General features: G+C 43.0%; 1 non-coding gene across 2 annotated transcripts in view; it reads left to right on the forward strand.

Annotated features, from left to right (window-relative positions):
* LOC107319302 (uncharacterized) overlaps positions 1-13,127 on the forward strand; it is a 334,287-nt gene that overhangs the window by 297,474 nt on the left and 23,686 nt on the right. The gene's annotated exons all lie outside the window — the stretch shown is intronic.

The raw sequence follows: 13,127 nt of genomic DNA on the forward strand, positions 1-13,127 counted from the left end.
GGGTACCGGTGGTGCCTCAGGACTGCAAAAGCTCACACTCCTCTTTCAGGTTTAGCCGTGAGAAATGGCACAGTATCTTGAAAGATGATCTGAGCTGTAAAAACAAATACAAAACGCATGCCCTGTCCATTTTTTAAAGCAACTTGAAGCATCATGTATCAAAGTAACTGGAAGCTAAGCTGAGGAAAAAAAAAAAAAAAACCTTTTGTTTTTTTGCTAAGCAAATTCATTGCAGCCTAACTGGGAAAAGTTTGCAGGAACATTTTTCAGTGCGAGACGGTTGCTTGAATTTGTCACGTTTCCTGAAAGTGCTGTCAGGATGAAAAATGTCACCAACAAATCAGCTACAGAAATTTGGGAACATGGGAACTACTCAGGTTTGTAGGGGTTTTTCTGCCTTATTTTTATTATTGCTTTTTAGAGGGAGTAGGAACCAGGGGTTTACTGCTTCAGAGATGTGTGTCAGCATCCTTCTAGCTCGAGGTGGCTGCAGCTGTGCCAGCCAAGTACCAGCCTGGAGCTGTGCAGCAGAAGTACTGCTCTGGCTCTGCTGGAATCGAAGGAAGTTGAACTTCAGAACCACTGTAACCGTTTAGTTATCTGTGTGCCACCCAACATGTTGAGCTCATTGCATTCCCAACAGCATCTGAAGGTGATGGATACCTGCTTTGAAGTTGATGCCGTTCTTTGGTACTTGACATTTAGTGTTTGTCTTTGCCTTGTGTGATTTCACCAGGAAAGAGCTCGGAAAGTCACTCATAAAATCAAAGGAATTTTGATGCTGGCCTTTGGTGATAGATGGAAGATATATTCATAAACAGCTGTCAATGATTTTAGCTCAGATATTATAAATACCCTATAGAGTCAGTAAATACATAATTCCCTTATTTCTTTAAACTCTGTGTAAGCCAGAATATAATTTTTTACAGCATGTTTTTCATGGTTATGAAGAGAAATTTCACCTGATATACTATAGCATTCCTTCATCTGAATCTGTTAAGTGCAGGCTTCTTTCATCTAATTGCGTTACCTGAGTTAGCTCTAATGTAGAATAGCCATTCCTTATTTGTTATTCTTTGGCTGTATTTGAGTCTAGTGCTTTACCGAATTGGATGAAGGAACAGTGAAATCCATAAAAGATTGCTGGAAAAGATTGCAGAAAAGCTACTTACAAAGGGAAGAAATTAGATGTGCAGAAAGGGAAGATCTTGAGGGGAGAAACCAGCAAAGGCTAGATGTCAATCACCAAACATTTTTGTGTTATCAGATTTAATATTAATATGTAACATGGGGGGTAGTTATTTTTTTTTACTGAAAGCCCATGTTCTCCATGCTGACCTTTTAAATGGGCCGAGGGGCTCAGAGAACCCCCGGTGCAGAAATGGTGCAGCAGATCCTATCAGAAGCAGAAGCTGGGCTGTGTTACCTGGGACTCTGAGCTGAGTGGGGATGGCTGCATCCTGTAAATTGATTTAAAAAAATCTGACAATCTCCAGTTGTTCATTGAGAAGGAATTTTTCCCGTTTCAGTAGTTACAGATTTTTGTCATAAAGCTCTAAGAGGGTCATGTTATAAAAGCCAAGTATCCTATTTGTATTATTTTTTTTCACTTCTGTTTCCTTCTGATTAAAACACGTAGCCATTGTGATAGAGGTGCGGTGCCAAAGCGTCTTCTTACATATGAATGTACTGATAATGTCAAGAAAACAAATGGAAGAGAAAAGCTGTCTGATTGAAAGTAAATACTTAGAGCAGTTTCAGCAATCCTTTGGGTGGGAGCTAATATAAAGTCGCTTGGTAAATCAGTAAACAAGTTAAAATGTGCACAAAAAAGATAAAGAAGTAGAATACCATCTGAAATGAAGGGGCTCCCAGGAAATAAATCAAACAATCAAATATGTGAGGAGCGGGACAGAATCTCAATCACTTGTGCTGCACAAGGCAGGTGTGACTTTCTTCTGGCTCATCCGCAGCTCTAAGGTTATTGGCCCTGACTGTAAATACTCCATGCTTCTGTCAAGACCTGCTTAGCCTTTAGGGTGAGTGAGCCTTGGTGACCTTCTCGCTAGAAGAATGAAGGTAATTTGAATCATCACTATTAGCACCGTAGCAGTTACTGCTATGGAGGTGGTAGTATCTGTGCTTTATATGAGTCTGCAAGAGATAAGGATACTTATTTTAAGGTTTTCAAACCTCGACTTTTCAAAACTTTGTGAAATGTATTAGTTTTCACTAAATAGGTAAAGCTGCAATTAAATGGTCTCTATTGGGATGTGGAAGGCAAGAAATCTCTAGCTTAGATTCCACAGAAATTGAGGGTTTAGAAGCCCTCTGTGCATCTTTGAAAGAGATGTAATAATGCTTAAGCTGGTGCTGCCCCGTTTTTTTTTTGCTTCTCTGACAGACTTTCATTGTTCAAGTTGAGTTTATATGTATCTTCTGGGTTTTGTGAGTACCAGGAGGCATGCAGTGAGCCTTATTCCAAGTGTTTGAAGCTGGATGCTCTGTCCTGTATTTATCTTAACAGATTTTCACATTAGTAGAGCATTGTGATGGAAGAAATGGTGCACACTTGTGTGGCTATGGAGTGTTTGTAGATAGGATGATATTCACTTTGATGAAACATCTTCAGTACCATAGCACATTTTTAATGTTTGCAGTGTTTGTAGCCTTATGCAATCCAGAGCAATAGGGCAGGGCTTCCTCTTAAACTAGAGATAAGTTCTAGGCCCACCAACACATAGCCCACCTACACTGCTAGAAGTTGTACTTGAAATGCTCCCAGCTGAAATGTTGTTGCTCAGGAACAAGACAGAGACATGGGTTTCCTGACAGCACGTGCTTTCACATTGTCTAGTTAGACTAGCACATGGCATCATCTCTGTGTTCCCAAGTGAAATACCAGCTTTGAGGGGAGGCTGGCAGCACATCGGCTTCCCCTGCAGCTCCACTACTTCCTTGGCATGGAGGCTGCAGCCTCTGGTGCAGCATACGAGTGCTGGGTTCCAAATCCATTAAAAATCCTCCTCTGTAAAGTCAGCCTAGGTGTTCTTCTCCTGTTTTGTGCTTTGCCAAAATCTGAGTGTTTTATTTCCTTTAAAGTAGTGCACCTCATGTATCTTGCCAATTGCAAGCAAAAAGTAGAAGTTTGTTCAGTGGCATGTCAAAAATTTTTTCACTGTGTTTTTTTGCATCCTGACCAAGCCGAAGGGGAAAGTGCCAATCCCCGAGTGTGCTGTGCTTGCGTCAGCCCTGGATCCAGGCTTAATAGTGATTAGTGACCCCTGCGCTCATCACATGCATCAGAAACTTTTCCTAGACCATAGAATTAAACTTCTGTCAAACCCTATGTGAAGCAATCAGTGTCACTGAACAAGTCTGCCTGGTTATACCCTGAGGATAGACAGGAATAATTAATGATTTGGGCCTCTCAGCCAGCCAGATCCACACTGTGAGGGAGTCCACTGCATGTGGGACTGCCACCACAGCTTTTAATCACTAATCCAAACCAATTTCTTCTCTTTCTCAAGTCTTCAATGGTTTAAAACCAAGAAAGAATATCAGTTTATGAAATACCCCCTTTCCAAATGAGTTTAACAAAGCTCTTGAAGAAATGTTGATGAGTGGTATAGTCATTTTCTGTCAGTGTAACACTGTGGAAGAAATGTGAACTGTTCTGGTTTGAGTTGAACTTGAAAATATTTTAATTACTGTCATTTAGATCCACATACAAGAAAATTAATTCTTTACCACATTCTGCTCATTTTTTTCCTCTTTGTATTCAATGCAAGTACCTAGGATAGTGTGTCAAAAATATACCATAGGCTACACAGATGTGTTAACATACCTCACTTTCAGAGGAACAGTTGCTGTAGGATTGTCTTTAATTTATTTGTTGGCTATCCCTAGATCATGAATTGTGGATTTATTCTGAGCCTCTCAGTGTTCGTTAATGTTGAGTATGCGTGCTGGGCTAATGCACTTTATCTTTTGTTTTTTTATGTCCTGTTTATTTTTGCTGTACCTTGTAATCACTGAGCAACATCACTTTCTGCCTCTTTTTCTTCCTTCATTCCTCAAAAAGAGGAGAAAAAGAAAAACGAAAAGAGTATCTGTGCTTATTACAAGGCAAATCTTGCCTCTTGATATCATACAGCTCCCAATTAATGTTAATGAAATTTAATAGACTGAAAGTATTCAAGATAAGAATTTGGTTGTGAGACCGAGTAGAAAATAAGTTTGTCATAGAATGGTGAATTTGCAGAGAATATTGATCATTTTTAGAAGTTTTCATCTCTTTGGGATTAATGACATAGTTGTGAACCAACTCCGCAATTCTCTCTTCTATTTATTCTCCTTTCAGACATACTCAATACATGCTACAAGCCAAAAGCTGGTGAGCCCTGGATTGTTTGTGAAGCAGCCGGTTTTGAAATGCATTTCCAGGCTTTGCACGTTTGTCAGTGGAAAAATAGTTATTTCTTTTTTGAATTAGTCATTGACATCAATCACGTTCTACCTGTTAGGCATAACTTAATCAACGGTTACACAATGAGGAAAACCACGCTTGGTCAGAGAAATCTGCTTGTGCCTTCTGTTGCTTCTGTCTGGAGCTCCAGGCAAGTTTTGTAGCATGTCACTATTTCGGTATCTCCCGAACACTGAATTCTCTCAGTTTCTATCAGAAGTTAACCACATTGCTCACTGAAATCCAGCAAGAATTTGGCAAACAAATGAGAGGAGGAAAGAAATTTCTAGTTAGGTATTTATATGTTTAAATAGGCAACGTTTTTTCTGGTATGGCTTTTTGGGGAATGGAAATGAATCTTAAGCTAGGATTTGGTTACTCTAAGTACATGTTCTGTCATGGATTCTGATCCTGCTTTTTTTTTGCAGCTCAATTTTTGGGGGGTGTAGACCTCAGAACGGAACCTCGGTTTATTAATCTGTCAATCCTGCAAAGGGAAAGACAATTACATTTGATAGTTATTTCTCTGTTTTAATCCTATCTATTCCAGAATTAATCCCGGTTCCCATAGACCTAGGTACTATGTTCTGACAAGCGGTGTCAGGTTAATCAACGTTCAAAGATAATCCTCTTTGCTTCAGGCCTTCCGTTCAAAACTATGCAGACTGACACTGCGAGCTTGGTGGTTTTGCCATTGTTGGCTTTTTTCCCCTTCTCTTCTGATGACGTAGTTAACCTTTCTGTTATTTTAATGAGGTTTTAATTGTGTGCCATGCCTCGTGTCCTGTGCCCCTTCTGTTCAGGGCACAGCTCCTCGTGGCTTTGGCCAGAAGTAGGGCACGGATCGTCACCTTCTCCTGGGCCAGGCCAACAAGAGCTGCTTTGCCTGTTGCACGTTAGGCTTTTTGTTTGCATGTCAGTGTAGCTTAGCTTCATGTTGGAGGTTTTTAGAAATGGTGGTGTGTTTAGTGCTGATCAGATTAATGTGACAAAATTAATAAAGTACTTTAATATACAGGGAGAAGAGACTGAAGGGAATTGAAATTAGGGAGACAGAAGAACAAAGGCAGTTCTTAAATGAACATTTTTAGCAGTAGCTTAACATTATAAAGATTAATAGGAATTAATTTACATATATAATGCAATGTATGAAACACAATTCAAACTGACTGCAGATTTTACAAACACTATTATTGTAAAAGAAAAGCAACATAAAATAGACATATCTGTTTTCTTCCCCTGGCCTGGTAATCATGCTTGGCTAAAACTACAACAGACAATGGTCACTCTGAGATGTGACCTGTCACGTACCTTCATCTTGGAAGGTACACCTGTACCTTATGTTGATTCTAATGTGACAGACCATTCCTACTTTACAGCTGGTCAAAGCACATGCAGTCATTAATAGTAATAACACCAGCAATCAACATCTGTGATAGTGTTGAGCCAAAATGAAATGATGAATAAGTTGCAATTGTTTGCTCAGGGAAGTAAGAATAACCAAGACAAAGGAAGAACCAAGGATCATTACAAGGACAGTAGTAATATTATGCAAGCTGACTTGTCTGTAATGGTCTCCCAGCACATGAATGTTTAAGTTTCAGCCTGAAACATATTGGTCACACTGAGCACATTCAGCCTGTGTTTCTCTGAGATTCCCTGCTCATCTTTTCTCAGCGTAGTGTGCTGTAGGGATATGTGTTATCTTCCCAGCTGCAACATTTCTCTGTAGGGCTATTGGAAGGTATAGATTTAGGGAGCACAGAATCCAGACTGAGAGCTCTCCTAAAACTTGCCAGCCAGAGCTAGGATTACTAAAACTAATGTGACATTTCATGTATTGTCTGATCAAACCTCATGTATCCAAAACCATAATAATAAATAGGATGGCATTTCTTGTGTTTCTCCAACGTACCATGTAATTGTGTCACTAGGTTGCACTGCTCTGCAGTCACAATGAGCTGTTGTCACACTGGGAGGTGACAGCAGGGCACTGGGACTGCCGCTCTGTCCATGGGCAGCAAGTTGGGAAGTGGCAGGATGGGTGCACATAGAGTGTCTGTGTAAGGTGTGCTGGAGAGCAGCCAGCAGGCTGCTTTTGTGTCTGACCATCTGGGGTTGTGCTCACTTGCAGCGATCCCCACTTGCTATTTGCTCTTTCCATGTGGCAGCCAACTGTTTCCAAACACTGTCAAATAATACAGTAGAGGAGGTTGGTCTACAAAATTCAGCAAGTCTCCCTTGAAACCAGTGCTTTACATCGTGTGTTACTGAAGTCTGAGATCCGGGGAATGCAAACTTCAGTTCTGAAGCTGGATTCGAAGTAGGGATCTGTTTCAAAAAGAGGGAGTGAAATTGTATGTTAAAGTTTTCAGAGCTCTGGTTGCCTGTCCTGAACGCAGTGCTTTTCAGGCTGCTCTCCTGAAGGCAGGCAGCTCCACAGCTGCTGGCTCTGCAAGCACAGTGTGACAGCTGTCATGTCTCTCACAGCCCACTTTGAAGCCCAGCTTGAATCACGCGTGCTTATATCAGGAGTTGCTTTTGCCTCCAGTCAGTGCAGAAAATGCACCTCCAAAGGGGATGTAAAGGACAGAACTGCGTGCCCAGTTCTAGGTAGTGTGGAGATGTTTGTTATGCACCTGAGGACAGGCAGGTGTAGTGCATCAGACAGAACCTTCCTGCAGCCTCAGGCTGGGCCTTCTCTTGTTTCACTGTGTGATGAGAGCTGGGGATGGTACTCCCCCAGGGAGTGCTCTGGAAATGAGGCAGTACAGATGTTTTTGGCACATGGGCTGGTTCTGTCCTATCAGCATTGCAGGCTTCTGAGTAATGTGGTTGCTAATATGGTGTCATTTCCAAAATTATTTCTGACAGTAAAATTAATGGTGATTGATTTGCATTACAAGGATTACATCAAACTCCAGTTTTGGACAGTAAAGGGGACTCTCGCTCTTTGCTGTGGAAATGAGCAAGCTCATGTTCATGTATTTGCACATTCAGAGGAATTTCATGTTTAAGCAAATCCAGCTCAGAAGGTAATGATCTAAAATACTGACTGTCTTGGAAAGAATTCATGCCTTCAGTGTAGACACTTTGGGCTCTGACCTGTCTATTTCTCTGCATGTAGCAGGGGGCTGAAACCAGATGATCATTATGGTCCTTTTCAACCCAGGCCATTCTATGGTTCTGTTATTTCAGTGCATGTTGTCTAGGCAAAGTTGTCCCTTCCTGGAAGCTGACCCAGTTCAAAATCAGGGTATTACTGTGCAACTGAGAAAATAAGGTAGAAATTTTTAATTACTTCTTCAGTATATTTTTCTGTAAGCTGACTATGTTACCTTTATATGCCAGTGCACTCTTGATCAAAGAGCTACATCCCACTCCTGCAGAAAGGCAGATTTAGTGGCTTGGTGGTTCCTTCACATTTCTAGCTGCTGTAATCCTCTTCACAGGATGCTCCAGTGCTTCTGCACTGACATCGTCTGTTGTGCTGTCCTGGGTGGGAGGTGCTGACTCTGCTGGTGCCTTAAGGGTGTTCCATAAAGAGCAGTGGAAGGAAAGCTGGAAGAAACCTCAGGAAACTTCCAACTGACAGACAAGAGGGTTGATACGATATGGGGCATGCAGATAACCTTAAAGGACAGCTTGGAGTAGTAAAGCGCTGCTGAAGGACACAGTTTGTGTCAACAAGTCACTGATAATGACTTTAGAAAAATGAAGAGATTTTAGCCCACAGCAGAGAGAACACACCAACATTGTGGAGTGCTGCTGAGTGGCACTGGAGTGTCTACACAGACATTCAGCATCTGCAAAGAGCGCGGTTTAGCCAGGCAAAGGCTGCTGCACCTATTTGGAGTTACTGTGGGTTGGCTTACTCTGCAGCTGTATTTGATGTTCTGTGATGCAGCTCAGTATTAATGGACAAAAGCTTCTTTCAGCAAAATTTCCTTTTGGCTCATTGGAATTAACATGAGCGCACTGCCAGGAGCCCCTCATCTTCAGCTTCCATGTTCAGCACTTGGGCTGTTAGTACTGTCACACTTGGATGGAATGGCTTTGGCCTTGGCTTTATTTTTCCTAATTTATCATCAGCATCAGGCAACGTTTGGAGGTTCAGTAGGTAACACTGCTGTCCTCAACCATTTTTCTCCTCTGGAACAAGAAATCCCCCAAATCCAGCCAAATACAGCATTCTGTCAGCGGATTGATCCAAGTTTGATCACACCATTAAGGATATCCTGTCATTTACAAAAAAAGGGTTTGAGATTGGTTTGTTTCCTGCAGCTGGAAACCTTCATTTCATTACGCAAATTATTTCTCTGAAAGCTGCTAAGAAGGATTGAGGTCTATAATTAGAATAATACCCCACAGGATTACATTCACAAATGTAATTATATAATCATTTAGAACTAAATTGTGCCATGAAACTACAGGGTTTTTCAAAGTGGTGCTGGCATTTCTGAAGGGCTGTTTTTAAGATTTGCTCTAGTAAAGCAGTTTCCACGGGTCAATTAGGAAGACTTCCAGTTCAACTGAGAGCCCCATCCTGCTGCTTCCCCCATCAAAAATTTGGCACTAATCAACGTCAGGGTTTATGTTCAGATATCTGCTGCAGTTCAGAGCAAGGCAGTGTCAGTGCCATCAGACACAGCTGCTTAACTCTGTCAGTACTTCGAGTGAGATGGCGTAAGCTGGAGCATGTCTGCTGAAAATCTGCAGAGGAAGTCTGCTTTTCTGGAAGCTGCTTTGGTACTTTGGTGTGTGTGGTGCATTGCTCAGGAGGAGGCAGTGGGCTATAGGTGTGCTGCTGGAATGGTTCGCTCTTTACGGAGCCCTGTGCCACAGCTCTGTGGCAAGAAGCTGCCTTTGTGTCCGTGGTGCTTTTAGAAGCATCAGTGAGACAGGGGATCTTCCTAATACGGAATATTGTGTGGGAACTCCCAAAGTAAGAAGCAGCACCTTGCCCTGATGTATAGGAATTTGTCCCCTGTCCTTACAGGCTGCAAACCCTTGGCTGGCAAGGCAGTGGGCAGTAAGGTAAACTGATGAGCAACTGCAGTATTTGTAACCTGAGAAAGGCAAATATTTCACTGAGCTCTCCAATTATTGCTGGTAGCCTCATACACTTCTAATGAGCACAAGATAATCAGCCTGCCTTTTCCCGTGTATTAGCAAAAGTTGCTTAAAATTCTCCAGGATTCTTGTGGTGAGCTGAGATATGCACCTAAGTGGATAAATAAAGAGGTTGCGCAGTTGCTTCTTCAAGGACTTCCACACTCACCCCAGAGCTGGCTGTCTCTGCCTGTGTTCCATCAGTGTGTTTATGGTATGCAAACTGAAGGGAAAGTAATTTTAGAATTGCAAGGGTGCTTGAGCAGCAATGTAATGTGGTTGCAGAGAGACTACGAAATCATTCTTCTCCAAGACAGCATCTCCTAACAAGGGATGCTCTGTGCTCATCTGCGGGCTCACATCTCAAGCAGTGTGACTGGGTAAGAAACAGGGTGGCAGAAAATGCAAACCTGCAAATACCAGCAGTTGCTCTCTGGGCTTCTACCATACAGCTTCCCACATTGGGAAGAGCAGGAAAGTTCTGAAGAGTCGGGAGTGTGACGTGATGGCCATCTGTGCTGGGACACAGGATCCCATCCTGTAGCCTTCCATGTGGAGGGGACCGCAGGAGCCAGGGCACAGCCTGGAGCTGTAGAAGTAGGAGGCATGAGAGAAGAGCGTGAGATGGCAGCAGGAGCTAGAGCTGTTCTGCTTTACCATACTGCAGCACCCAGGGGACTAAAGCTGAAGGAAACAAATAAAGAAGCATTTGTTGCTGTTCAGCAATAGTATAGCTGTATTTATTCAAGGTTTTTTTAGTGCAAGGACAAGGGAAATTGTTACTCAAATGTATTTCGCCTCTGAGGTTGGAACGCGTGTGGATTTGTTAATACTCTACAGAAACTTGGAAAGGAAATAGAATTTGAGAACATTCTCCCTTCCAAAAGTCTGTGCCATAATGAAACCCATTTACAAGCAGATGTTTGTGGGGAAAAAATATCAGTCATTTAAAAAATGTAAACTGACAGCCAGTATCCTTTCTAATTCCCTAATCTGCAGCTGTGCTGAATTCAAACGTGTGCTTTTGGATGCTCAGGAGATTGGTACTGAGAGATATTCTTCCACTTTTAGTACCTCCTGGCCTTACAGTTGTGCCACATGGTTGTGTCTGCTTGCAGCTCGCATTACACAGTTTTGCAGTGCGGATCAGTTCAGTAGTTCTGTAATCATGCTGACACCCTCAGCTGAGCTGTATGTTCAGTCAGGGGACAGAACACTGAGAGTCTGTTTTTCCTGTGTGAGACTGAAAATTGCACAGCTGAGTTTTTTAAACTAGTGTCTTTGTCTGGTGTGTAATTAGCACAGAGATGATCTGAAACAATCTTCTCGAACCAGGAGGCGGAACTGAAACTTCAATCCTGTTCTGGTGGTGGATGCGCTGCCCTGAGTGGTACCTCTGCTCCCACTGAGCAAACACCAGCAGGGCAGCTGGAAGTTGGCACATGGTGACCAACCCCTGCGTCGTGCCTGAGCCTTCAGTGAAGTTGTGCAATCTGGGATGTTTCTCTGTCACCAATCCTGAGTGATTTTGTCATTCCTGATGGGGGTGGATGAGCCCCCTGTAATGGTTAGTGTAGTTTCTCTCATTGCCCACTGTAAAGAAGGACATGCTCTTGCCCTGATTGGTGGGTAGGACCTGAGGTGCAGAGATGAAAAGAACTCAGCATATCCTGGCCAGCCACAGCCTGCCATGCTCAGCCTCACAGCCTCAGGAAGCTGCTGGCCATTCCTGCAGCACCTCCTGGGGCTCTCCACCTTCTTCCCTTGCTTACAGAGGCAGCCTAAAGTCACTGTGCTCCCAACTGAATCTGACCCAGTTTAGCTGCATAAATCACGCAAGATGGCTTTCAGCTCCGTTATTCTCCTGAGATGGCCCAGGGCTCCTGGTCCCCAAGCAAGGACTGCTTGGAGCATGGTCACCTCCTCTCTGCCCCTCCTGGATGGAAGTTTTAGCTACTATGGCCCCTGGCTTCTCACAAAAGACTAAGAATGTTGGTATTCTGTTTAATGCACGAGCATTAAGCATCCGACAAGGTGGCAACTGCAGGATTTGCTGCTGGGAAAGGTCAGTGCTAAGAGGGAGCGAGAGCCCAGCAGAATGGCAAGGCACTGGCTCAGAGGGAGCCAGCTGGGCAGCCAGCCGGGCATGGGGAGGAGAAATAAAACAAGCATTAATCTGAACAGAGCGTCAGGTCTGTATGCAGGACTTCAGTTGTGATCTCGTGATACCTGTTCTTATGGCTCATGATAGCATTAGGCTCTCTAAAGGTTTATTACATGCAGCTGGATGTACATTAGTCTATTTATTAGTCATCACGAGGTTGTTGACATTACTTTCACAGTGCTTTTACATTAAGAGCTTACTGAAAGGATAGATTTATGTTAGGGTACTGAAGTAATTTCCTCATATCAAGACAGCTTAGAAATACAGGGACCTAAGCTGTTGCTGTAATGAATTTTCAGCCTCTCACAGGGATATTTATCCAATCTGTTCTGTAAACAGAGAAATTAGTTCAGACTTGTGCAAATGCATTAATTACACTTAACTGGATTAATGGCTGAACTCAGAGGAAATGGTATTTCTTCAGACAAAACAGTTTGACCGGGCCATCGGAGTACATTTTAAATTCAGCCTGGTGTCTGGAGAGAGCTGGGCTGCTGGGGCTGCTTCCCTGGGCGTGGGGGGATGGAGGGTCGGCTGCTTAGAAGGATGGGACCTTGCAAGGAGTTATTTGCTTCTGGAGCTTCTGCTGCCTCCTCTCCTAGGGCCCCAAAGAATCAATCTTAGGGAACTGATCCAAGCTGTGGCATTTTTGCAGGCTTTTTCTTTCCATGTCAGTGAGTGACTGGTTCTGAAGTTTTTATGGTGAATATTTGCTGATGGGTTATCCAAAGCAGAATGTAGCGAATCATGGTAAAGGCTTTGGGTATGTTTTCAGTACTGTATTGTGTTAATTTGAGCAATTTGCTCAGAAATATGATGACTTTTAGAGATGCTTTGTGCTTCGGTGGCATTTGTTTGCCACTGCCCTCAGAGCAGCCCAGGTTGTGTCTGGAGGGAAGCATGTCTGCAACCCGAAGTGGGCTCCAGACAGCATATCCCAGCCAAGTTTCATGCCTCCTCCAGAAATGCTCCAGAGAAGGACATTGTGCTCTTCTGTTAATCACTGCAGCCAGCTCCGTGCGTGCTGTGCATCTATCTGTGTTGTGTTGAGACATGTCCCCTGTGTACGGGTTTTAACCAGAGAGTCTGGGGGTGATGGAGATGTTCATCTCCTACTCTAATTACCTGGGGAAAAGCTTTCAAAAGCTCCCAGTGCATCCTCAAGAGGAAAAGCTGTTGATATTTACTAGTGACAAAGTGGGAAACTTTTAAAACTGTTTGTTTTTTTTCAAGCTGTCCTTCATTCTGTTCTGAACTTGTAGCACGTTGTCCCTCTGTGCAGCTTGAGAAGTTGTGCTTAGTAAAGTATATTCAATTCCAGTACATCCACATACTCGCATCCATACAAAGAGGGATGTTGACTCTGATCATTTAAAAAAAGAC

Source organism: Coturnix japonica, chromosome 6 (assembly GCF_054131305.1).
Source record: "Coturnix japonica strain WE chromosome 6, WE-NBRP24, whole genome shotgun sequence".
NCBI classification, from domain to species: Eukaryota; Metazoa; Chordata; class Aves; order Galliformes; family Phasianidae; genus Coturnix; species Coturnix japonica.